This window comes from Diadema setosum, chromosome 18 (assembly GCF_964275005.1).
Source record: "Diadema setosum chromosome 18, eeDiaSeto1, whole genome shotgun sequence".
Lineage (NCBI taxonomy): Eukaryota > Metazoa > Echinodermata > Echinoidea > Diadematoida > Diadematidae > Diadema > Diadema setosum.
In genome coordinates this window covers 9,722,841-9,749,427 of record NC_092702.1, presented here as the reverse complement: position 1 = coordinate 9,749,427, position 26,587 = coordinate 9,722,841, and the positions used below count along the sequence as shown (strand labels likewise).

Below are 26,587 nucleotides of genomic sequence, written 5' to 3'. Positions count from 1 at the left end.
GCAAAATGATACTCGGTAATTCGTAGAAGTCAATGCAAAATTTCAAATTTCCTCCCGTCTCTGTCACTGCTGCTATCTTGAGTACCTGGTAAGTCAAATACTTCAGTCACTCCAAATGAGGAAAACATTTTTAACTGTTTTGTGTAAGTTTATTAATAGTTTGGCTCTGATAGATAGGGCACAAGATATACCTGATGATGAGACACCGCACAATATACCTGTACCGGTACTACATTTTGTGTCTGCAATGTAAAACTGCATGTGGGTACACTGTACAAATGGGTGTGTCATCGTGTCAAATGTATACCGAGTAAATTTGTGTGTTTGTGTGTGAGTTTGCGCATGTTTTGATGTTCATTTATATACACATTTGGTCTTTATTTGAGTATAGCGAGTGGGGAAGAAAAAGTGATAAAGTATTCTGTTACAAGTACCAGTATCTCATGAATTTCACCCTTGATGTGCATTTGGACTTGGCTATAACGTGCCATTTCATCTTCTCAACTTTTTCATAACCATTCAGTTAATCCCTCAAAATTTGACCTACAGGTAATAGTAAGGTAGGAGGCTCACCGAGACGTAGAATGTGTCTTCATACATGTTCCACAGGCAGGCCATGCCGATACAATGGAAATTAAGGTGGTTTCCAGACATCTTTGTGTAGCGAATCTGCCATCACACACCTCCTGTTATTTGTGTTTCACAGTAATGGACTGGTACTAAGGATAATGATGATCCAATTCTGGGCACTATGTGTAGTTGCTAGGAAAGTTTTGATGGGTGAAGGGATTTGATTGTGTGTGCAGATCAACATATACAGGGAGAGTGTTTATAGAGATAATCTTGCACTCAAGTCTTAGTGTTTTTTAATAAAGCAAGCCAATAAGCATCACAATCATGCTTGCCCTTCACTTTTACTGAAGCTTTGTGACATTTAGTTATGGTGGAGATTTTTAAAGATTAAAGGAAACCAAAGCCCAAACATAAAAGTGGATAGAGTGAAAGCATTAGTAGAACAAATCAGTGAAAATGTGAGGAAAATCAGGCAATCAATACAAAATTTATAAATTTTGAAAGTTTTGGTGTTGTCATGACAGAACAAGGAGACTATAAAACTTCATGACTACATGTACTAAACTTATAGACAGCAATATACAGAAAATATAGAGAGAAAATTCAACATATCTCAAACTTTTCCAGCAAAATAAAAGAGTATGGTACTTGACTTGCCTCTTTCAGAATGCAAGGGGAATAATGTTACCCTTAACGTATGTCGATGACAAGTCCATAGAATCTGTACTTTTATAAAATGTCATACATGTACTGTGGAATTCTGCTTATTTTTTCTTATAAGCCAGTTCGGGGTTCCAATTGTACATGAGCAGAAAAAGGTCATTTGTACTGACAGACAGGTTGGTTTTTAAATTCACTGAGATAAGCATCTGTGATGTTATGATTATTCATGTAATCCTTATAGATGGTGCTCGCCAGTACATCCACCAGACAGCAAGCCTGGTATTTGGCAATGTTAAAAGAAACATGTTTGTTAACATATTTAATACAAAATAACGAAATGGATGCTTCCCCGAGTGTTGATTGACGAACCATTCTGGTCACCTCGTCTATGAGAGTCCATTCTTTGTTTGAATACGAGTTCCATGAATTGCTATGTTGGGCAAGCAGATGTATTATGTCTCTTTGAATCGCATGAAGTGCCTTACCAACTGGAAAGAAAGAAAGGTCATCTGTACCCATAAGCACATGAGCTATCTCCGAACTGGCTTATTGTCATGAAGTGCAGCAGTCTTCTTATCCAACAATGATGGTGCCAAACCTTTCAGAATTTATAACTTATGAATTCATTGTGCAATTTTCCTCAAACTCTCACTACTGTGTTCTATTAAAATTGCTGCTTTCATTCACTCCACATTGATATTGGGGCTTTGGTTCCCTTTATACTGTAAGAATGGAAATTTTCTTGGTGCTGAAATTTTCACACAATTCGCAGAACTAGAAATTAGTGGAAAAATAACAGCACATGAAAATTTTTGTTTGCCATATGTTCCATGGATTAAAAAAAACAACAACAACTTGATTCCATGGATTTAAAAACATGAAACTCGCCTACCCGGCCGAGTGCAAAAAATTTGCTGGCAAGAAAATATCCGCTTCTACAGTTAACTGAAAAACAGAAATCTACTGGTAACATTGTTTAGTACAATGTCATGTCATCCTGCTACACTACATTATGTTTACAAGCAACCATATACATGTATCAATCAAGCTATCACATTATTGATGTAAATGCACAATTCCCAATTCTAGGAACATTGACCTCTGCGAAGTTTGCTGTACATGTAATTCTTCTGTGAAGATGTTGTCATGCGTAAAGAGATAGATCCCTTCACCTTTTGGTAGCTCAAGCTTGAATACATTGTATCAAGCTCAGAAATCTACTGGTGATTTTTGGATGTAACTGCACCATCAGTTAACCACCAATTACAAGCCCTTCCACCTGGGCATGTGGCAGCACACATGATGTAGCAAAAAAAAAAAATAATAATAATAAATACATCTACATCAAAACAGTTGTGTATATGCCATGATATCTTGTGCACACCCCATATAACCATCCCCATCTGCAGTATGTATGGATATTATCAAAATGGCAAAAAAACAACAATAATAAACAAAGAGTTTGGGTATAATTACATATTTTTAATATTCAAATTTCCCACTGCATATTTGCAGAGAACAATTCACTAGGTACACATCTAAATCAATCAATACTCTGTTTTGAAGTGTTCCAGAAAAAATTGTTTTCACAAAAAGACAATGAGGATGCTCACTCCATAATATAAACTATCACAATCTACCTGAAATATCTCAATGCATTTGACATTAGTGAACTCCACATTGTAGACTTCATGTCGTGGTCAAATAAATGGGTCAGAAAGCAATTGTGCTATGGGTCCCACCACAAGCCTTACGACAGTCATTTTCACACTGGTTCTGCTTTAAGATAGGACTCAAACTGTCCTAAGAAGTGCACTGTAGTTCTGTTGTAAGAAGGTTATCTATGCATGGTTCAAGTCATCCCTGTTTGTCTGCAGTAAGCAGTAAATTGTTAATGTTGGTGCCAACTGTTGGAGAAGTTGTTTTGGTGTAGTAGCTGCCGGAGGATTTGATGAGCCATCAGATGAGTGGTTACTTTTGTTGTTCACATCGTAAAGGCAGGTGTGGAGGACACAGTTCAGACAGTTGTAGAGTTCTTTGGAAGGGAGACCTTGAGCACTCTTAATTTCTACTTCATCTAGACCCAGGATGTCATCTACTTGCTTGGTGTTGCTGCGGCTGCTATTGCCTTGTTCTTGTTCATCCTTCTCCTAATATACCACACCAGGAAGAATGTTGTGGCAATGTTGCAACAACACACTGCAACAAGAGAGAGAGAGGAAAAAAAAACTTAACATAACATTAATACATGCAGTGCTTGATAATTCACTTCGTTCTTGCATTTTGCTTTATACAATAGAGTGGTAATAATATCATCAACAACGAGTCTGTCTGACATACATGTATAAACAAAGTTCAAAAAAGGAAGGGTTAGAATGTGCACAGCTTCACAAGGAATTGAAAACATGGATACATTACAACAGCAAGGTTGTCATTTTTTTCTCAAAATTAAACACAAAATGTACAGCTTTCTAACACAACTTCTTTTTTTTTATGCGGGGGGGGGGGGGGGGGGGGGTAGGTCTCGTTTTAATTGCCTGCTTCCTTTGTTTGGTGCCTGAAGATCTGGAAAAAAAAACCCAGAAGAAATTAAAAAAAAAAAATATTTGCACTTCTCTTTCCAAGGAATGACAGCAGTTGAGTTATAAGTGTAGCACTTGTCTTTCCAAAACTTTTTCCTTTCATGCCAAGGACATACCAGCTACCATAAATGAAATGCTAGCCTTATGTAAATTCATTTTAATCAGCATAATTTCCTCTGTATAAGTAAGTCAAACAATCTCCTGTGTATCTTTACTTTTGGACCAGTAACAGACTTTAGATTAAGAGGATTACAATATTTTGATCATAATGTTCAACAAATATAATTGACCTGCTTCAACAAGTTATCCAAAACCAATGTCTTTGTTTACATCAGTTAATATTGAGATGATGACATGTAATGCTACACAATGAGTACTCACATTCCTCTTGCCAAATGTGGTGTCAGCATTGAACCACTTCTTGAAGCCCGTGTAGTGGGCAAACTGTGATTCATCAACATATCCTCCACCCATGGTTCTGTGGAATGGACAACACAAAGACATAACACCTTCATAATATAATACAGACATAGTATTTTAAAAACACACACACAGAGGATCATAACAGGAATAAATGTGTATCGTAAGTAGGTATCTCACTGGGCTGGAGACTAGTTGGTAACCTGGTGGTGACTAGAGTCCCCTGGAATCTAGCTGAGTCTCCAGGGAGTCATGAGAGAATCAAATGGGTTCAGGTTTTTTTTTGGTTGTTTTTTTTTTTACTCTTTCTAGTCTCCTTAGTCACTGCCAAGTTGTGGAGACTGTTTTTATTCTCAAGGTCTCCAAGATAAATGTCTTAGCACTTTCGCGGAGGCTCATTGAATTGGTGACCTACTACAGACGTCACAGAGCAGATTATGAGATACGTCTCTGCCACTGAGAAAAAAAAAAAAGGACAGTGAGAATGGAGTTTAATGTAAGAAAATGTCTTCTTTTTCTTACGTAAAATTGTATCCTTCACAGTTGATGATCAATGTACTGCAGAGTGTTGCACATGCCATCATCATGGCGCTATCAGACCCTCAACATGTGAAAACCATATTTACATATGTGAGCAAAGACCAAGGAGCCATATGCATTAATAATGTTCATGTCTATCAGAAGGTACAAAATATGAGTTCTATTTTTTTCACTTTGCAAGTTAGAACTAGTCTAGTGCAATGGAATATTGCATGTCAATGTGGCTGTATCAAGCTTCTCCAGCCAAGCAAGGATACAACTCTAAATTTAGTTAGTGAACGCCACTGAGCACAATCCGAGACTGGCACACTTGTCCATTATTTTTCACGCACAGCTTGCCAGAAAATCGACTTGGGTGTTGCACAGCAAGCTATGACACTAGTGGGTTGATATCCTTTTTCCTGCAATGTTATTCGGTCCCACCACTCCAGTAGTGGTTTACTGTACGCATGGAGATACGTGCCTGAAGTTAAGGGGGTATCTCACCAGGCTTGAAACTAGTTCGCGACTCTAGATTTTGCTAGTCGCAGAGACGTCTCCGAGACGTCTCCTGAAAATTACAGAGTCTCTGATTAGTTGCCAGTTAGTCGCAAGAAATTTGAACATGTTCGATTTTTCACATAGTCTCCGCAAGGTCTCCACGATGTCTCAGAGACGTCTCAGAGACGTCTCAGAGATGTCGCCAAGACCTGCTGGAGACCAGAAAAACTGGTGAGAGTAATCTGGGATCGGTTACACACGAGAGAAAATTCGTAACTTGAATCATCATTGTAATGATGATTGCAATTCGTCTTTAGAATTATCGGATCTTACACACGGCTCGCTCGAAAACTGTAATTAGAATTCTAATTCTCGAGCGAAGGCGTTACGTAATCCTTGGTAACTTGTCAATCAAAACAACGAGGTTCTATAGAGCGCGCTTTCATACTAGCTGGCTCAGCTCCGCCCCTCAAAAGATGTTTTGGAGGTCAAGCATTACACATGTAAATTTCGCACCGTAATTTGAGTGAAACTTCACTGGAATTCACCTCCGGACTAGAATTTGAATTCGTGATTGTGATTAGCATTCGTGATTCTAATCTGCTTCCACACATGCTAAAAATTCGTCATTAGAATTATTTTTCACTGGAATCATCATTCAAATGACGAATTTTTGACCGTGTGTAACCGCTCTAAAAGTCGGGAGAGTGCCCATATCTTACGGATAACTACCACCCGTATATACCACCCGTATAATTACTCCCCAGGACATTTTTTGTAGAGATAATGAGAAACCTCATATGAAATGTGAAAGAGCATCTAATTCCAAGAGGAATTCAATGTTCATTTGATGAAAATTGGATTTGAAATTGCTGAGATATCCAAAACAGAGCAATCTTAATAAAAGGTGGGACCCAGCTTCTATTACGATCGCTTTGTTTTACTTTGTTTTTGGATGTCTCGGCCATTCGAAAACCGATTTTCATCAAATAAACTTTGAATTCCTCTTAGAATGGCATGCTTTTTACTATTTTATAAGTGGTTTCTTGGTACCTCACAAAAATTAAATAGCCCAATCCTCATCTCCACCAATACTATACCATCTCTCTGGATAACTTACAATACAATAACTTACCCCATACGACAATACACCCCCCCCCCCCAATAACTACAACTGTACAAGGTAAATTGCTCCCTGGATGATTTCCCCAGGACAATTACCCTGGTGATTTTCGCGCACATCTGATTTTGGCACCCTGTAAATTTTTTACTATTTTTCAAGATTGCGATGAAAGTATAAAAAACTTCACATCACCATTCGTTCGCATCTTCTTGCCACATCAACTTGAGATGCCACATCAACTTTTTTGACATTTACTACTTCTGTGCAGAGGCCTTATCCCTACCTGGCCCTGCATGCTGCTTGCTGGCCATACATCAAAGTATTCTATTCTACTGTACGAGCTGAAATTTTTGCGGTGGTTTTATTTTGCGAATTTTGCGAATCGCCTGTGAACCGCGAAAATAACAACGCGCAATTAACTAAGTTCAGTTAGACCCTTGCAACCGCGAAATTAACAACACGTGAAAATGTCCGCCAAGTAGCAATTCGCGAAAATATCTGTACGCGAAAATTTCAGCTCGTACGGTATTCTAAGCTAGGCCTCATACGCCAAATATTTCGCGAGGTTTTTATTTTTGCGAATTTTGTGAGTCAGGTGCTATTCACGAAATTAAAGACACACGAAAATATTGACTCTGATCCCGATGTGAATGTAACGTACGCGTGTACACTTCTCCATTCCAGTACAGGACTCCACGATCGCAAATTTAACCACTCGCGAAATTGTCGGGAATTCCTGATTCGCGAAATTTTAGACTTGCGAAATATATGGCGTTTACCTGTATATTGTAAGTAATTGCAGAGACCACCCCCGGCTCGAGACTACCTCCCTTCCTCAGATCCTTCAAGTTCTACTACGTATAGTCGAGTAACCTGCATCTTGTCATACTAATGTTTATGCATATTTGAATCACATTTCGTCACTGAAAATTCTATGAAATCCCACTCACATACAGTAAAAATTCTGAAAATTCCAATGGAACCACAAGTTCACTGATCAATACCGGAAATTTGCAGCTATTGTCCTCAAGCAGGAACGATGCGGAATAGAAGGGGCCAGCACGAACGATGCGGAATAGAAGGGGCCAGCAACTCGTCACCCGCACTCCCATAGACAAAGCACGTAAAAGACGTGTGCGGGTGACAGTGATGCTCCCATAGACAAGCACGTAAAAGATGCGTGCGGGTGACCATGATGATACCGTGATGACTATTTAGAGTCTATAACACGTATTCCTAATATAGATTCTAAATTTAAGCTTTGCGCAAAAAAAATGCTCGGTTTTCATCACACAGTTTGCTTGGTCGTTAGTTGTGAATTGTGATAAAACCCTGCCAAGTTTCAAGTAGTGTGTTGGATCGCGCCCTTCCTACCTTTGGACCATTGCGCGCCCTATCTCACAACATGAAACTCCCATAGGACGCCGTGCAAACGCGAGGTGCGCCAATTTTGGCAAGCAATTTTGAGCCTGATTTTGCCTTTATTGCATTTTCCACAGTCGATGCTGACATCAAATCCTAACAAATTTGGTATCATATGAAAGAAGAAATTTGCCTCCATATTGTATTTGAGCACTGGTATATAAATTGGTGTAAATGTCGTTAGAAACTCGTTTATCCCCATATCTCAGCGTCTGCTTCGGTACTTGCACCAGCGTGTAGCATGTGAGTAGTTTAGGATGCTGAATCCGATGGTGCGGTTAGTTTTGCGCTAGCTCCACGTCTTTGACTGTGGATTCTGCCTTGAAAGCACCCCTTGCAATAATTTTTCGGCTGCAGCGAACGCTTAAGGCGTGGCTTTGTATGCAAGAATCCATGGTAACTTTTGCGTATTGGGGCTCATGCATATTTAAATTCAACACGCAACGCAGCCACATGGCGTTCGCGGCGCGAAACTGGACTTCGTGTGCATGCTGTGTGTATGTTGGACGTGTGTGTGTACCACGTCTGTTGCCTTCCTACTATATTCGTTGCAAATACCCCAGTCGACAGCAATGCAGCGCACAATGTTTGATACACACCGATTCCACGATTTACAAAAGGATAATGCTAAATGTCATGTGCCTTCGTGTAGACTCTATACATACAATCACAGTCACAAACAAAACACTATTGATAACATTGACTCTCTTTTCTCAGACAATCGATGTGGAATTGCAGTTATCACATGAGTTAACCACGCAAACAAACAAGTTGTACGTAGAGCCAATGCTAAATGTCATGTGCCTTCGTGTAGACTCTATACATACAATCACAGTCACAAACAAAACACTATTGATAACATCGACTCTCTTTTCTCAGACAATCGATGTGGAATTGCAGTTATCACATGAGTTAACCACGCAAACAAACAAGTTGTACGTAGAGCCACAGCTCATACAGATGATCAGTCAATTCCTTCCGCAGGCCTACGCGTGGAAAACACAATTGAACAGGAAACTGTGAGTACGATCGAGTAGACACGAATACCGATATTTGTTACTGGACTTCAAATCGAGGTTATTTTCAAAAGATTGCTATAGCCTAGGCTCTTTTGTGAAAAATGCTTAAATGAATGGTAGTAATTTGGCATCATTTTCACGCAAGTGGCTGCAACCGGTGCTGGCGAGATTAGACTGCGACATAAATGTATTGAAACTGGCACACGCGCGATGGCGAGGTTAGCTGCTGCAGGCAGCACTGCTTGCGCTTTTAGGCATGGTCGGCTGGCGCATATCATCTTCGCTTGCATGCTGGCAAACAGAGCTCACAAGTTTCAGCACACATGCTTTCGCGCTAGCTATCACAATCGCGATGATGGGGTTGCGTTGGGTTGCGTGGGTCTGCATCTGTGCTCTGCATGTAAAACTGCGCCGTGTGGTATGTATTAAAAGGGTAGCGAGCACGTACACACACACATACATACACAAACATCACATGCGGTGTGACGACATTGTGGGGGTGAGGCTTCTGCGCTTGTTACGCGTATTTTCTAACCGCTGTATGCTCATTATCCGATCGCTTGAGATCCACTCGCGAATGTATCTTTTCAGCGTAACGATTTGGACACATTTTCGAGTGTGCTCGTCAAAAAAGGGGGTAATGATGTATTGCTGTCATTTGAAAGTTAAATTTCTCGAGATAGAAACATCATTTCGCCATGAAATTTGAAATATGTCTTAAAGGTAGGGAATCCCATTTGCATGCCTTAAAGGACAAGTTCACCTTCATTAACATAAGGATTAAGAGAATGCAGCAATATTAGTAGAACACATCAGTGAAAGTTTGAGGAAAATTGGACAATCGATGCAAAAGTTATGAATTTTTAAAACTTCTATGTTGGAACCTCTGGATGAGGAGACTACTAAGGCTCGTGATGTCATATGAGTACAACAGTATAAAGAAAATGTAAAGAAAATTCAACATATTTTCACTTTTTTCGCATAATAAAAGAGCACTTGACTTGCCTCTTTCTAAAGGCAATGGGAATAATATTACCCATAACATATGTCAGTAACGAGTCAAGGGAATGTGTACTTTTTTCAAAAGATGAAATTTTGTGAAATTCTCTTTATATTTTCCTTATATTGTTGTACGCATGTGACATCATACACTGCAGTAGTCTTCTCATCCAGCGGTGACTGCACAAAAACTTCAAAAATTCATAACTTTTGAACGGAATGTCCGATTTTCCTCAAACTTTCAGTGATGTGTTCTACTAACATTGCTACATTCTCTCAATCCTTATGTTAATGAAGGTGAACTTGTCCTTTAAATGAAGAGTTGTATAAATACAGTGGTATGTTGAAGAGAGTATCATTTTAGAAACTCCCATAAAGTATTGAAAGTGGAAGGTAACATTTAGTACATTTTTATTGACCGTTAGATTTTGAATTGAATTTTTTTCGGGGCTCACTGTAAATTCCAGTACATTACTAGGCTACCTTTGCAGACCCATGCACTGCATGTGTGTCCATCATGTATATTTTGTGAAGAAAGTTCATCAAAACTTACAAACATTTCTATATACATTCTTGCCACACACTCTATATGTTATTACATCAGCTCTTATACTTTTAGATTTGTGTTTATAGATTTAAAAAAATACAGAAGACTGCAACAAAAAGGCTTAAGTGTGGCTGACACACAGAACTACTGAGTAGTTGAGTTTTGTGCATTATTCAAATTGTAGATAACTGTTGACTTCCAAATTTCTCAGCAGTGGCCTAAACAAGTCCCCTGAGGTTCATATTTAATGTTTTGCTGCATTTTGGGAGGTCTGTAAAAGGTATCCCCTACCTTTAAGATCTAATTCTCTTTCATATAAAATAGTTCACATTCGTTTTTCAGAGAATCCGAGAATTTCAAAATTTACAAAAATGCTCCAGACACCCTAGAATCTAGCTATTTCAAGTGTACTGAACACACTCCCAGGCATAAATTTCTGTAAATTTAACTATACACAGCCCAGTACAGTAGCCAGTCGCTGTAACTCAGCGTATTAACAGCGTCTGCCGTCTGGTCGGGCTAAAATTTCTGTTCAGTCCCCTTGTAACAACTTTAAGCAGGGTGACGGTATTCGAGCACCTCACTTTCCTCAGACCGATCTCAACTCAGGCATTAGACAGAAAGATCCATCTGTCCAGAGGAGTCTTTTATTTTTGACGTTATCGCTCACCTCTGTAGACAGACGGAAGTTAAAAGTACACATCGCTGTGTGGATGGTCTTAACCACTGTCTCTACGGAAAATTGGGTGAGGTACCTCACCCTTCTTGATTGCGTCTAATTCACGGCCCTAGGTCGGCAAATTTAAGCTTGTAGTTGTATAGCAAAATCAACATTTCAAGAATGCACTACACTCACCAGATTAATGAATAATCCAACATTTTGGTAGAATTTTCAACGTAAAACACACATCAACCAGCCCGTCGCGTCGTCACGTTCAAACTGCAGAAACATATGAATCCGTGAGCCAATCACATGCGAGGTAGTTTCTACGTGTTTTTTTATTAAAACACATACCTCGCATGTGATTGGCTAACAGATTCAAAATGGCGACTTACACTAAGTAATGCACTTGTCAATTGTAGTCCCGGCCCATGGGTACCCGGGGATGGCCGGGACTTGCAACCAAGTTGGGCGGGGATTTCAGCATTTTTTTCGCCCGGGTGGGTCGGGAATAGACCGGGCTTTGTAGGGGGAAATTCACTTAATTTGCCCCGGTGGGCCGGGGATGTACCGGGGTGTTGTCGGGGGAAATTCAATTTATTTGCCCCGGTGGGTCGGGAATGGACCGGGCTTTGTCGGGGGAGATTCACTCATTTTGCCCCGGTGGGTGGGGAATAAACCGGGGCTTGTCGAGGGAAATTCGCTCCAACCAAATGGCAGGCATTTGGGGTTGGAATTTTGGCCGGGACTGAGCCAGATTTTGCTTGAGAGTTGACCATGACTTGTACCATTTCCAGTACGGTAATGTGACCATAAATTATTTCGCTTGACTAGCAATTCCCCGCTATTGAGGACTCGGTAACATTGCCCAAAGTCGCGTAAACGCATGAATCACGTAAGAAAATAGAGCCTAGCGCGAAACATGCGCGATTTGCGCATTTCATGCATTTTTCTGACGTGGAACCTTCGATCGTATTGTCCGCGCATATGTGCGCCGGATCTGCGCTTTACGCGATTCCATGCGGGCTCGGTCACACTGCCCAAAAGTTGCGTGATCGCATATAAATCACGTAAGAAATTTGGTTTTGCGTGCTTGTCCGTCGAGAATTTGACCATTTTCGCTGATTTACACATTGAAAAATCACCGATGAATAGCGCAAGAACTACGGAAAGAACACGCAAAAATAAAGCGCCGCAATCATACGTGAGTTGTTAGTGATACATTAGTGATTTATCGATCAGCATTTCGTAATTTATACATGCGCTTATTTTCGTGTTCTGTTAGAGATACATAGGCCTACGCCAATATCTTTCTTTCAGTGATTTTCAGTGATACGTAGGTGTTACAAGCTCGAAACATGCGTCATTATTCATGTCTGCTAATTGTCAGCGGACAGTCATTGGTGAACGCAATAGCGCAACATTTTCGCGAACAATCGCTGATATTCCACGCATATTTCGCGCATTCTTTGCGTAAGAACCACGCAAACTACGCAAAAATTACGTAAAACAGCGCAATAATGCGTAAACTTTTACGCGATGCCGAGTTTTGAGCTCCTCAAAACCCGGAATTGCGTAAAGCGCCGATCCGGCGAACATCGGCTGACAACTACGAAGGTTCCACGTTGTAGACAAACTCATGAAATGCGCATGTATCACATAAATAAGGCTCGAATTTCTTTCGGGATTCATGCGTTTACGCGACTTTTGGGCAGTGTGACGGGTCCTCAAAGGCCAGGTTTTTGAGCAAGAAAAAACTCAGCTTCACGTAAAACTAAAAGTTTATGCAGTATTGCGCTGTTTTATGTAATTTTTGCGCAGTTTGCGTTGTTCTTACGCGAAAAATGCGCGAAATATGCGTGGAATATCAGTGATCGTTTGCAAAAATGTTGCCGCTATCACGTTCATGTGCGAATCATGCGTGATTCATACGCAATTCATTGTGATAAAGCCCAGATTATGCGCAATTTTCCGTGGACCTCAGTCGTCACGCACAATCACGAATTCGCCCTATTTGGGGCCTTATTGCTTGCCTGCGCTGAAAGTGCCTGGTTTAGTGATTTTTTAGTGATATTTCCGTAGCTCTTGCGCAATTCATCGGTGATTTTCATCGCGTAAATAAGCGAAAATTCTCAACGGACAAGCATGCACAACCAAATTTCTTGCGTGATTCATGCAAACTTACGCGACTTTTGGGCAGTGTGACCGGGCCTTGAGGGTCGGGACTTGGCCGGGGATTTCTATGCAAATATGCCCGACTTGTCGGGGATTTGGCCGGGGATTTCTGCACAAATATTGCCCGGACTGTCGGGGAATTGGCCGGAGATTAGCGGGGGATTTCCGTGAAAATTTTGCCGACCTGGCCGGGACTTGGCCGGGTGGTGTAACATCCCAAAATTGCAAGTGGGATACAAGTCCCGGCCATCCCCGGGTACCCATGGGCCGGGACTACAATTGACAAGTGCATAAGTTACAGCTAGCGAACGGCGATGTTGCGATATGGATAATCATAAAATTTCTGCATTATTTCTGTGAGTAGACCTATTTTGATTGCACAATGTGAGAAATTTACCCCAAATATTGCTGCATAATGATTGTGTCAACTGTCATGATCATGTCATGTCAAACTTGTTTGAATGTAAAAAAGCTGTCTGAAATTTGGTTTATCGTAACGTTTGATCTGTGCGCGACCGCTGGCAGCGCATCCACACAGTACAGGAGCTGGCATCAAATGACTTCGGTTAGCCCGACCAGACGCTGTTAATATGCTACGCGAATACAGCGTCTGACCAACGAGCGGGCACCTACAAAGTGGGGAACCACAACCACACAACTACAAAACTTATGAAAATTCATACGTTCTTTATAAACAATGTACACGTTACCAAACGTTACTCACCAGCTAAGTGCATGCTTCTTTTACAGAAGGTTCATAAGTCCATTGAGAGCCCTCGTGATAAGTCCATGGAACCAAAAAATGATACTTTCTGGCGGATTCCCTAACACCGTCAGGGTTCATTGTTGCAGAATTCAAAATGGCGCCTTGATCTCTGCGGAAATCTTTTGCGTGCGTGCGATGTGCGCTGCTTGAGTGTTGGTGTAGCAGCACGGTCGACAGCGCGACCTTTTGAAAGGGCATTCAGATCACGTGACCTCCCGGATATTGGAAATGGCCTGGCGTGAAAGACGATGTACCGTTCGTGAACCGTTCACACATGCTGCATATAACCATCATTTTAGGTAAGTTATTAAATCTAAATTTCAATATTCATAGCATAGATATGAAGTCTCATTATCATTTTGTTCGTCAGATGAGTTTGAAGTGACAAAAAAATGATCTAAAGTATCAAAATTCAATCCGATCGCATGCGATCGTTGGACCCTCTTCGTGTTTGGAGCTTCGTTGGTACAGCCCTGTCGCGCTACGTATGTACAGCGGCGACTGGGCTGTGTATTGACCGATTCTGTGACGCGTTATGTGTATTTTTGGCATGGGCAGCGCCATTACTGCGGTGTCTCAGCCGACCCCCCCTTCTCTCTCCCCACCCCTCTCACGCGCGCTTAATGAGAAACTGATGCATGGTTGTTTTAGCCAATGGGCGTCTCGTACTGAGTGCGCGAATGCTTGCTTAGTGCGCGAACCTTTGTTACAAGTGCGCGATAAACATGTTGCCCGTGGGGTGGGGGAGAGCAGGGGGGGTCGGCTGAGACACCGCAATTTGAGCTCATGGCTGCGCCCATTGCCATAAAATGTCTGCTGCCCTCAACGAACCCGAATCGGTCAATACGTGTAGTTAGACTTCGGTATGTAAAATATATATAAAAACTACTACTAAATTTATTACTAGTCAGGAGGGGATCCGTGAAGCCAGACGCAGTCTCCGCGGAACATTTCCGCGACAACCAGATACAGACCGATCTTTCGGTCAACTCAGGCATTATCCTGGTCCCCACTATCACCGCGACGCCATTGATTAGGCCTAGGGCCTAGGATCCGCCTAGGCCTAGGCGCCAGGCCTACTGCAGTATTATTTCGTCATAGGCATAGCCGCGGCGCGCGGTCGGTGGTGGTGGCGACTGCTATCATGCTATCCACCTCCATAGTACACGCAGCACAGTCGCTGTCGCGAAACGAAGCGGTCTGGTCAGGCTATCCACTTCCATAGACTTTGCACATAGTGAAGACGCACACGCAGAGCAAGAGGGGACCGATATCACGATTTAGCCACATCTCAGGCATGTTGACAAGCCATAATTCACAACACTGGTGCCAGACATATCACAAGAATATCTATACTCAGTTATTCTAGCAACAAAGAATTAGTAAGGTCTGTAATTAACATATTTTCTTTGACTTTGTCTCACCTCTTTTCGCCGGTACACTTTCGGAAAGACAGCAAGTTATTAAATTGGCAACATCGTATGTACGTACGTGAATGTTTAAATGGTTTAGAAATTTAAAACATCATGAATCTAATTTAAATTTTATATACCATGATCTTTTTTGTATTTTTTACTTATTTTTGCCTATTTGATAGTGTAGTATTGTCAAGTAAGATGAATAATGTTTTGATTTAAAGGTCTATTGCCAATTTGTAATCGATAATTTCAACATGATGAAGAATCGATTAAAAATTTACAAGCACAGACAATTCCCAACCTCATTTCATTTCGGTTCAGTGCTGTGTAGTTGGTCATACACCACATAGACACACGTGTGTGGTTTTTCTATGTTGTGTCGACAGTGCAGTAGTGGCGTGCAATAAGTGACTGCTATCTGCGTTCGAGGGAAATCACGGCATCGTGAGTAAATTTTGATCCCGAAGTGTATTTGTGTTGTTGACATTGTATGAAATACATGAGCTCATTTCATATTATATTCTGCTAGGTGCGGCTGAGTTTGATGGCTCGAACATAAGCACTTGCCCATATAGTATACTATCGAGGACAGTTATAGACCGAGATTCTTTATAGTCCCATGTTATCCTATTTTGTGTAGGTAATGTGATCGGATGATAACCTGTCAGATTTTAGACATTGCATCGTTATGTGATTCATATCATCAACACTTTTAATCAGCTTTTCCTCATGCGAGAGTGTTACAAGTATATACATCGTCATAGAGTATTTTTGTGTTTAACATGTTGACATCTTTATCTTGGAAAAAGGGGGGCGTGAAAACGACATTCGAGAAACAAAAGAGAAATTACTATTAGAAAAGCACTCTCCTCTGAGCTGAGACTAAAGAGTGCAGACCTCGGCGCGGCAAGAGTTCCTTTTGAGACAGCCACCCAAAAGTAAGTGCGTGCATGCGTGTGTATCGCAAGCAAGGTTAGGCTAGGTAGAGTTGTATAGATATGCACTTATTTAGTACTAGTGAACATGGTGAATATTGTGATTGGGGTGGCTGTCTCAAAAGGAAGTCTTTCCCAGACCTCCGCCAAGCAGCTACTTTCCACAGGCACAGATGATCTTGCTCTTCCCAAAGAGATTTTTCTCCTCTCCACCACTGGGGAAAAGCTCTTTGGGCTCATCCATAGAGATCAGTGATTTCCACCCATCATGGCCTGGCATGGCATAGGTTAACTACACGCAGCTACAGCCGCTGTCGCTTTGCGACAGCGGCTGCACGTCTACCCTATTCGTATACGTTGTCATTTTCAGCGGTGGGTGTACGTTTCCTTCTAGAATATCTTTATTAATTGTAGAAAACTAAGATATAAGGAATCCCCATAGTCTATGATATTCATTCAATTATCGGTATGCGATTTTTTTTTTAATTACGTCAAAAACCCACCGAAATCCGTGATTAAAATCAGGTCTGTAACTTAGTGTAAGCGTCCGTATTGCTTCACTCCTCATCTTTTGCGTGTTATTTGAATGGCGTATATATCTGCAACGTAGCGAGTCAGAAAAGTTCATGACCTTGTCGGAGCGGAAGCGACCCATGCAAAGGTCAAATCATGAGAGCAGCACGCGCGGAAAACGTAGCAGACGACAAGCTTTACGTAACACAAAACGCACGGGCGTACATAAAATGCTACCATCGCACGATCTACTTAGAAAAATTCAACAATAAGGTCTGGATACCAACAAAACACCAAATTCAACTCAACCATCAGCAAAATACGATGTAGGTGAGTGGTAAAAATCATCTTATTGGTAAAATCAAACAAAATAAAAGACATTTTAATGCGATTTTACCTTCAAAAGCGATGGTCGTATACTGTTACAACGTAAAACACTAGACTTGTCTAGTAGATGTCAGACTGCTGTTCTTCGCACAGCGGTCTGGTCAGGCTAGGCATAGGTATACAATTGTACATGCTGAAAAATCGCCCGATTTCCCAATATAGAAGCCTTTGTTACGTCATAAACCTTCACTCAGCTCAGTTGCGCGGCGTGCCTCGCCCTAGCAGAAACTAGAGCACGCACTTTAGAGCGCATTTGAAAACTTCAAAAATGCGCAGCTTGAACTCCCAAGTTCATTGACCCTACCTGTCAAAATATAAAAAATCCTTCATAAATTCCCCCATAATTCTTGGATCACCATCAAAATTGAACCATTTGTTACTTGAGTCATTCTCAACCTTTCCTGTAAGTTTCATCAGAATCTGTTAACTACTTTTTGCGTTATTTTGCACACGGACAAACAAACAAGCAAACCAATGGTAATGAAAACATAACCTCCTCCCTTGGCGGAGGTAATTATTGTGTGAAATAATGAAAAAAAAATCCAAAATCTACCTGATTTGTCAGTTTGTTGTGTTTATCCTCTACACCATGCTACACTACGCCATGATCATGGCAATTTTTGCAATGTAACATTACAAATGTAAAGCTTGATAAGCCTGCATCAGAGAGCAAAGAGACACGTGATATGGCAATTGCACAGTGTTCGATGTGTCAGCTACGCAGCTACAGTTTAGAAGCGCAGTGAGTGAGGCAGGCTTGTAGTGACCTTATCACTTGTCAAACGGCATTCCATACAGCAAGAGAAGCTCACCATGCACCAGCTGCTCAGGGTGCAGTGGTTCATGGGATATCACCTTGTCGTATGAGGAATGAGGTACCGATAATAAAGGGCCGTAAAGTGCACAATTGCCGTGGGGTTCTCAGGTAAAACCCCCAGTTTTCAGCCAGCCTCCAGAATCCGGACGCTAACTGTAGTTATCACTTATCACAAGCCAGCAAATTCTAAAGTCACAACACACACATATCACATCATTTCATTCATTCATTCATTCGTTTATTTCATTCTTCGGATAAAAAGATTGGAAAAATAACAATCATGCATATATACACAATATGTACAGGTTAAAATGGTAAAAATACTATCAGCGAACAAATACAATAGAACAAACGGAGTGCATTGTAATAAAGAAAAATGAAATAGGATGTATCAGTAAAAGCCTAGGAGGCTTGACAGGTAGATACACCCATAACGTATGACATAGAAATATATAGCTACAGTACAGCACAGAATAACTCAATGTGTGTTCGCGCGTGAGCGAGTGTGTGAATGTGAGTGAATATAAATTGTTGCGTTAAACATAAAACGACAAAAGATGAAACTTATACTTAATTTTAAATGAGTTCAGAAATTGAATATTGCGTAGCGATGGAGGCAGAGAATTCCACATATTTGGTCCAGTATACCGAATCGATTTATACAGGGAATGGGAAGTTACTCTAGATTTGTGGGAAAGTTGTCTATTTGTAGTATCATAATTGTGTACATCCAGATTCAAAGAAAACATTTCCATCAGATACTCAGGTAATGTATTGGAAAAATAACGATGCATAATCATACAAATACTTAATCTATTAATATCATAAATATTTAGAGTGTTCAAACTATAAAATAAAGGCATAGATGGAGCATAAAATTCGGCATTTGAACAGATACGCAGAGCCCGTTTTTGAAGACGGTGCAGTTTGCAGAGTTTGGACGGGTATGCAGTGGCCCACACAGTGTTGCAATACATAATATATGGAAGAATAAATGCATTGTACATCATAAACAAAATACGAAGGGGGACAAAATGCCTTATATGTTGAAGTATACCAATGATCCTGGATACCTTCGAACTGACATGATTTATATGAAAATCCCAGGCAAAATGTTGATCTAATGTCACTCCCAAGTATGTTACTACCGAGCAGTGTTCAATTTCAGTGTCATTTATATACAATGATATGTTGTCATAATTTTCACTCAAATTTTGCGAATAACGAAATACGACATATTTTGTTTTGAGAACATTCAATGACAACTTATTACAGAGAAGCCAAGTATAAACTAAATTCAAATTTTCATTTATGGAATCAATCAAAACTGAAAAATCAGAATGGGATGCTACTAAAGTAGTGTCATCTGCAAATAATAAGAACTGAAAAAACGGTGCACATTTTACAATATCATTAATATATATCAAAAACAGAAGGGGTCCTAATATGGACCCCTGGGGAACACCGCACAATAATGAGTTGCTATTAGAGCAGTAAGTATTATATAAAGTATATTGTTTTCGCCCAGTTAAATAACTATGAAACCACTGGTATGGTATACCACGAACCCCGTAGTATTGCAATTTGGATAATAAAACTGAATGGGAAAGGGTGTCGAAGGCCTTCGATAAATCCATAAATATTGCAATTGCATGCTTATTTTTATTGATAAGATTCAATACCCGATCATATAAATCAATTATAGCAAACTCAGTAGAATAATGGGAACGGAAACCATATTGATTAGAACAAAGAATATCATTCTGATTAAGAAAAGTGTAAAGCCTATCAAATGCTATTCTCTCCAATATTTTTGCAAAAACCGGTAGTACTGATATAGGTCTGTAGTTATTACAATCATTCTTGTCCCCTTTCTTAAACACAGGGATAACTTTGGCAGTTTTCATACTGGATGGAAATACGCCGGTTTCAAGAGATAAATTACATATATGTACAATTGGTTTAATGATAAATGTGATAACTGATTTTACAATGGAAGCGGGTATGTTATCAAAGCCAGCACTCTTGTTACCATCAATTTTGTGAACAATATCATATATTTCTGATTCAGAAACCGGTTTAAAAAAGAAAGAACGTTCAAAATTACCAGAGAGAAAATCAGAAAAACTCATAGACGTATCTGATGTATCAATCGAACGAGACAAATTTGGACCAACATCCACAAAATATTCATTAAAAATATTTGCTATTAAAACTTGATCACATATAACATCATTTCCTTGTACTAAAATTTCAGGCAGATTACTATCAGTTTTTCCCAGAGTCCGGTTAATAAATTTCCACATACGTTTTGAATCAAATTTAGTCTTATGAAACTCATCATAATAATATTTTCTTTTAGCATGTCGAATAACAGAGTTCAATCTATTACGATATTGCTTATAAAATGATTCATTACTGTTGTTTGGGTTCAGTTTGTACAATTTAAATAATCTGTTTTTCTTCTTGATTGATTTCAATATTGCACGTGTGATCCAGGGCTTTTTAATCCTTTTATCAACAGAACCCCTTTTTCTAAGCGGCATATGTTCATTCAATATAAACAGAAAGCGGTCCAAAAATAACTCATAGGCAAGATTGGCGTTCAGCTCAAGGATATCTGACCAGTCAGCTTTCGATAAATCGCCCATCAGTGATGATAATGACAAAGGTGTTATTTTCCGTGATAATACACTATGCTTTTTACTATTTGGACTCAACGTAGCTAAAGAAGAAACAGAAAAAACTGGATAATGGTCGCTCAAATCAGAGAGTAAAATACCAGAAATGAAATGATGGTCAGAAGAATTGGTAAAAATATTGTCTATAAGAGTAGCTGAATTAGAACATACACGGGTCGGTTTACATATCAGGGGGGAATACCCCATTGAAAAAAGCATATCAACGTAATTCTGAATGACACTGTTTTGGTCATACTGTATCAAATCAAGATTCAAATCTCCCATAATAAAACACACTTTCGACATTGCATTCAATGTATTCAAAACTAAATCAAAGGATTTTATGAAATCACCGACATTTGAAGAAGGTTTACGATATACTATTCCAATTATTATCTTGTTCTTAATTGCATCCGTGGTTTCAATGAAAAGAGATTCTACGCCATCAATAGACAATTCTACATCTTGTAAAGTTTGAACAGACAGATTTTCTCTGACATATAATGCTACTCCTCCGCCTCGGCCTTCAATACGATTAGCTTGGAACATATTATAACCCTGTAAAGAAAAATGATTTGATGTATTGCTCATCCATGTCTCAGTTACTCCTATAACAGAAAAGGGGAACTTAAGAACCTGTAAATCTTCACAAAGTTTATCAAAATTCTTATTCAAACTTCTAGCATTATAATGGATCAAGCTAAGCTTGTTCATCGACGCATTAATAGATACTGAATCACGAAACTGTTCAAAATTATAATAATTGCAATCAGAGGTGTAATTTTGAGAATAGGAATTCTCATCGTCATCAGAATTGACCGAAAAATCAGTGCCTAGATACTCACAGAAAGACGCCATTAGAAGACAGAGATAATGAAGCTTTATTGATTATTCACAAAGTGTCGATGTCGCGGAGGGAAGTGATCAGTTTCTTGGTTCCGTTTTTTGTTATTGTGAAGATTCTTCCGTCAGATGACCATGTTTGCGTAGTGTTCACGTGAGAGAGTGCTTTGTAGTACAGTTCCTGCCTTTCAGATGTCAAGTCTTCGCGGATGACAATTCCTGTCCCCTTCAATCGCGACTTGGCAGCATACATCTGGTTACGAGCGTTGTATCTCGCAAATTTGACTAGGAGTGGTCTGGGTTTTGCAGGTGACTGATGGTTGGTAGATCGATCGCCGGAGCGCGGCTTGGAGGTGATCCTGTGGCTTCTGTCTAGGTCCCGAACATCCAGGTCGACACCGATCTTGGTGGCAAGAGCGAGGATGGCATCATCCGTATTCTCCTTTGGAGATTCTGGGAGGCCGTATACTCGTAGACACTGACGACGTGAATACTGTTCCTGTTTCTCCAGCTCTGATTCCAAGTATTTGATCTTCTTCTGGAGTTTCTCCGATGATGAAGCAAGTTCACTGATCTTTTCGTCCCTTTGCTTCAATTCTAGCTGAAACGAAGCATGAAGTTCATCCCCAAGTTTCTCGTAGACAGCTGTGTAAACGGCGTCAACTATTTCCTTGATGACAGATTCTGAACAAAGGGCTTTCATCACTTGCTCGGAAATGAGCTCTTTCATGTCGGCGGTCTTGACATTGTCCGTGCTCGTATTTGCATTCGCACTTTCACTTGTGTCGGCAGCACAATTTGCATTTGAATGAGGTGTAGTGCTTGAGTGCCCAGCAGCAGTAGAGACGTCTCTGCCGGTACAACCTAGACTGGAATGCCCAGCCAGGTCGGGGGAGTCCTCGGGGGAATCTTCGTCGATGGTTTCAACATGGTGACCAGATTTAGAAGATTTCTTCTTTAGTCTTGTTCTCGACGACGACATGGTTGGAGACGATTTGGACTTACTCCTGACGTGGCTTGTGATGTAAGGAAACTTGCAGTTTGAACATTGCAAGTCAAACAGAGTCGAAACGCAGATACAGTAAACCAGTAATGACACGGTAGAGACACACGGTGCTAACACACAGCCGCCATTAACATACTGGCACTGTCGTTCACAACAGGAAAAATCTAAAATCCCAGATTTCGCCATCAAAAGTGCAGAATCCGTGCAACTTTTCAAAAGTGTGCATGATTTAAGTCTCGTGTTAAGAATCAGGGTCACCGACAAAGTACTAAAAATCGAGAAATACGCTGTACTGTTCCAAGATTTTTCGCCTATCGCAAGCTCAGAGTGTGATGGTATCCTCGAAAGCACACATATATAAAACAAAATCTCTGTACGTGCTAATGCAGTGGTTAAATCTATTGTACAGGCATAGGCATTGAACGCAAGTGCCGACTCGCCAGAATTTGGACACCAACAGACGCCGCAACATCCCCCATAGAACCTTACGCCAACAAGGTATGGCGCTTCACATTTTTTCAGGGGCCTTGTACTCACATTGACATTGAACGCGCACAGCGCGCGTCCGAATTCTGGAGAGGCCAGATGGATTCTGGTGGATTATCAAGGTGATACTGATAATATTTTAGGTTTTTGTGAAATTTTACGATGTATGTAAAAATCAGTAGAAAGTAGTTTGATTATCTAACATACATTGTTGTAGATATAATTTTGTATGTATTATTTGAGTTGAACAAATATTGCAGCAGATGGACAAGTTGCCATGCCAGTGCCTAATAAATTCCATCAGAGGCCGTTTCATTCTTCTTGATCGTATTCAAAATACTCCTCTACGTTCCATCTAGACCCAAATGAGGAAGAAGGGGTAGTGCACAATATTGCTCTATTATTCCTTGTAGCTTGAATCTTGGCTACGGATAAAGTTGGTCATGTTGGTTGATGAAAAGGCCCAATCAGTTGTAAGATCCCTCACTTCCCATTCACTGTACAGTAACTCATGCTCTTTGTTCTAAAGCGGGACTAAGCCTACTTGACGTTCTTACTACAAAAAGCTGTTATATCAATAGATAAAACTGCCCATGTTGCAAATGGGGATAATCTTCTAGAGTATCAAAGCTGACCAGAATTTGGCCATTTGAGCTTTTCTTTATTCAACTAAAATCATTCATTGAATACAAAATCATATCTGCAACAATGTATGTTAAATATTAACTACCGGTATACACAACCCTGTCACTGTACACAAGTGTCGCAACAGGCTGTAATGCAAACTGCCCATAATTCGACCATAACGCTGTCCAAAATTTGACTGCCTGCTACATGTAGAAACTTAGTCTATTATATGCTTTGCACACGGTCGAACTGTGGCACGGGAGGTCGAACCTTGGTGCAGGTGGCAATACCAAGTGGCAATACCATTCCAGATCCGAAACCACACCTTATTCCGACCGACAATATGGATTTTGAATTCAATACACTGTACAATGTACGTCATGTTTATTACTCAGACCTATTTTTGCTAACTTGATCAATTTAGCTTGCTATTTTTATTGTCAATATTGACATACACAATTTACAACTGACCAAAAATGAAGATTTAAATGTTTTATACACACTGAATTCCCATTTGTCCACAAGGTGTAGATCACATTTTCTTCGCACTACTGTTGTCGGCCCTGTCTCTCAATTCTCATTTCAAAGAGATTCCTTCGGTTGCAATTGAAAGGATTGTCAAAAATGGTTGCTATGCGCTCAGCTGTACAAGCTCTTATCTCTACGGAAATGTGTATATACAAGGTTTTTGCAACTCTTTCAATGCACATGCTCAGCTCTCATTATATACTGAGCACTTCCATTTAAAGTAAGTGTCTTTGGTCAAAGCCGTTACAGCATATCTTGAATAAACACTGCGGTGGTCAGGCTGTACTCTTAGGAATTGAAATTTTGCTCTATGCAGACTATGGATATCACGCAAGTGGTCATTATGGAATGATTTCGTTATGCCATGCTCTAATTTCCATGTGAGTCATAGTAAAATTTGTGCTAGAATGTAGAAATTTCAACACTTGACAAGTTTTGTAGCTGTGCAGAGGATTTAGCCAAGTTGGTGTGTGGGTTTCAGACACTGTGCAAAGGCTGGTTGGGGTAGTTTAATATATTAAACTACAGTTAAACTCGCCTAAGTCGACATCGCATATGTCGAATAATCGCGCAAGTCGATGATTTTAAAAAGTCCCGATTTTTCCCCATTGACATACGTGTATTAATTCACTCACAAGTCGAATTTTGTAACTCGAATACTCGCCTAAGTCGATGAAATTCCAAGAACACTTTCACGGAAAACCATTAAATTCACTGTGCCTAAGTCGAATAAGATTTTATTGTGCAATAAATCACTGTCAAAATCACGAGACGCCAGTTTTTGTTTACATAAGAACTAGCCCGACCAGACAGGTGACAAAAAAAAAATGATCTAAAGTATCAAAATTCAAAGCGATCGCATGCGATTGTTGAACTCTCTTCGTGTTTGGAGGTCCGCTGGTCCAGCCCTGTCGCGCTAGCGCTACGTACGTACAGCAATTACTGGGCTGTGTAATAGTTGTGCGTACGTACAGCGACTGGGCTGTGTATAGTCTGTGTATGTTTGCAGTCTGCGCTGTACAGTGCAGTGGATGGATGAAGCTGCTGAGTTTTCAAAGCGGAAAGTAGGGGGAAAGTTACAGGCACGGGTAAATCAGAATTACACCTCTACACGCATTTCAAGCCACGGTATGGTAAACTGGAATCAATCACTGCTCAAATATCGTTCATATTCACTTCCCCAAGGTTTAACAAGGGTGTAAAATAATCGGACTTGTGCCAATACTAATGCACTGTCCATGCAAAGTTAGCCGTGGCCCTGCCGGGCGACCCGGGGCGTGCTGCGGCACACCACCTCTCCAGCTCTCGGCTCCAGAGTTAGACAACATACATGTACATTTATACATAATGTACGTGTGGTGTAACTGTTGTTAAGTCGATTTTTTTCGACTAACGCACAAGTCGAAAATCGCCTAAGTCGATGTGTTTTGCTCAGTCCCGAGAAGATTGACTTATGCGAGTTTAACTGTACATTTATCTCACTGATGATTTTGTTTTGCAATACATCATAGAATTTCAGAAAATCCAGAAATATATTGCTATGAATGATAACTGACCAGAATCTGACCGCCCTGGCCAGCTGGTCAAAATTCAGTGTTATATGTGTTCAATGTCAATGCACGTTCAGGGCCGCTGAAAAATGCGCAACAGCATGCCTTGTTGGCATGAGGTTGCATCGGGGACGTTGCAGTGCCCGTTGATCGAGGAATTTCGCAAATCGACACATGATGCATCACGCGTTACCCCGGGGTACCGTAGTACCCCGGGTAACCGCGTTGGGTAGCGCCACCTCACGTCCACTCGAGGACAGCCAGAGAAAAATGCATGCACTGTGTGTGCATCTACATAGTCATTCCCATGCCACTGCATGTTATACTATGCGTGCATGGAAGCTGCGATACCACTAGCGTGTGCTTTGGTGCAGTGCAGTGCAGTGGCTAGCGCGCACTAGCTCTGGCACCAAAATAATTTCCTCTTTTTGGCACCCAGGGTACAACCTTTTGAAAAAAATAAATAACTCAACAAAATGGCTGATTTTTGTTTGGTACCCCGGGATACCATTTATGTCATCACATATATGCATTTAAACCCTTGTACTTATAGTTATTGCAATGGCCAGTATTGAGGTTTTTTGCCAATACCATCACACTCTGAGCTTGCGACAAGACTCACACCTTGAGCGACAACATGGAGGAGACATAGATATCAACAATACCCAAAGACCTATTTAGTTCAGATTTATGTGAGTGATTGGAAATAATCATATCCAGTGATTTTGGTGCAATCTGGGTATCCAGAATCCTATCTTAAAGTATGGATACAAAAGAATTGTACATTGGCACCATGTACTGTAGATGTGAGGTGTATTGTCATAAC

At 40.5% G+C, this 26,587-nt stretch overlaps 1 protein-coding gene and 1 long non-coding RNA gene across 2 annotated transcripts in view; one reads left to right on the top strand and one right to left on the bottom strand.

Moving 5' to 3' along the window:
• Nucleotides 1-2,697: 2,697 nt before the first annotated feature.
• On the bottom strand, nt 2,698-15,440 carry LOC140241756 (uncharacterized). Its single transcript, XR_011902103.1, has 3 exons — nt 15,395-15,440; nt 4,200-4,296; nt 2,698-3,435 (listed from the first exon to the last, which is right to left on the bottom strand). It is a non-coding gene; the product is annotated as an uncharacterized lncRNA (long non-coding RNA).
• A 327-nt stretch (nt 15,441-15,767) lies between these two features.
• LOC140241727 (protein RRP5 homolog) overlaps nt 15,768-26,587 on the top strand; it is a 57,556-nt gene continuing 46,736 nt past the window's right edge. The window contains exon 1 of the mRNA XM_072321475.1: nt 15,768-15,832. The gene's annotated coding sequence lies outside the window, so the exon portion shown is untranslated. The remainder of the gene's footprint in view (nt 15,833-26,587) is intronic.